Genomic DNA, 1,558 nt, shown 5'->3' on the forward strand with positions numbered 1-1,558 from the left:
GTAGTTTTCAACAGGAGTCTTTGGCATAAATCTGCTTTCTAAAGTTTCAACAAGACTAAGTTTCCATTCATTCAATATGTGACATGTCAATTCCCTTTACTCTTATGTATACTGAAATGTTCACTAGTCTTTGGTTTTATAAAATGAGGTTTCACATTATAATTTAAGAATTTCTTTGTCAAATATAGTAATTAATAAATGTATATTGCCCAATTGTTTCATTTTACATGTATACAGATATGTCATTTTCATATGTGTATATAATCAGATTAAGAGAAACTGACCTATAAACTTTAAAATATCCAGAAAAGTCATCTTTTTTGCCCCATTCACATTTAAGTCCTTTAACTTATCACTTGATTAACCAAAGTTCCTTCTTAAAAAATTGTATATGGCTGGGTGCAATGGCTCAAGCCTGTAATCCCAGCACTTTGGGAGGCCAAGGTGGGCAGATCACGAGGTCAGGAGATCAAGACCATCCCGGCTAACATGGTGAAAACCCCTCTCTACTAAAAACACAAAAAATTAGCTGGGCGTGGTGGCAGGCACCTGTAGTCCCAGCTACTCGGGAGGCCGAGGCAGGAGAATGGCGTGAACCTGGGAGGCGAGTTTGCAGTAAGCCGAGATCACTCCACTGCACTCCAACCTAGGCAGCAGAGTGAGACTCTGTCTCCAAAAAAAAAAAGAAAAAAAAAAGAAAAAAAAGAAAATCGTATAGGCTTGAATGAAGTAGCTTAGAAAAACAGTAATGCTGACAAGACATCATCTTACACCATTAGCTAACATGGACATGAAGACAGGGGCCATCTACAGTGTGTGAAATGCCACAGGAAGTCATCAACAAGGAGGAGAGTTATGTCAGTCCAGTTTCTTTGAGAACTCTGTGTGGGGTTTAAGCTTCCTCCTGTGGTAGATAAGCCTGTGGAATTGCCTTAAGGACATTTTTCTTGGAGGTTTCCTAACTTCCCCTCCCAAAAGAACTCATCCAAAATAAAATAAACCTCTTCAAAATTAAAGATGATATTAAGTTCACATACACTGCCAAAATACTTGTCAAATAATTCCATGTCATGATGAATCGTTTCCAGGGTACTTAGTTCATTGCCCTGATTCGCAGTAGCACAGCAAATATACAAACTGGCATATCTTTTGTAAACAATCTTCAGATATCTTCACATTTTAGGTTTCTGTGCTAAAGTGAACAAGTTCTCTTGTAATATCTTCCTTCTCTTTGTCCGATAGCTGGATATACCATTTTTGCAGTTGAGGCTTTCCCTGACAACTTTTAATAAAAAGCAGCATAAACTGCATGATGGTCTCAGGTTGCCAGTGCACAGGAGGTCCGCCTGTGGCAACAGGTCCTGAGGGGAAGCCAGTCACCATGCTGAGGAAGAGAAGCGGCCATGTTGCTGTGGGGAGGGAACCTGGTTGACCCACATTTTCTTTATACATTCATCTGTTGAAGGACATTTGGATTGTTTCTACCTTTTGGTTATTGTGAATAGTACTGCTATGAACCTTGGTGTACAAGTATCTGTCTGAGTCCCTGCTTTCCATT

At 39.6% G+C, this 1,558-nt stretch overlaps 1 pseudogene; it reads right to left on the reverse strand.

The window, feature by feature from the left end:
- Positions 1-785: 785 nt before the first annotated feature.
- LOC103226508 (AP-1 complex subunit sigma-2 pseudogene) lies at positions 786-1,311 on the reverse strand (annotated as a pseudogene).
- Between the last annotated feature and the right edge of the window lie 247 nt (positions 1,312-1,558).

Source organism: Chlorocebus sabaeus, chromosome 21 (genome assembly GCF_047675955.1).
Source record: "Chlorocebus sabaeus isolate Y175 chromosome 21, mChlSab1.0.hap1, whole genome shotgun sequence".
In the NCBI taxonomy this organism is placed as follows: Eukaryota; Metazoa; Chordata; class Mammalia; order Primates; family Cercopithecidae; genus Chlorocebus; species Chlorocebus sabaeus.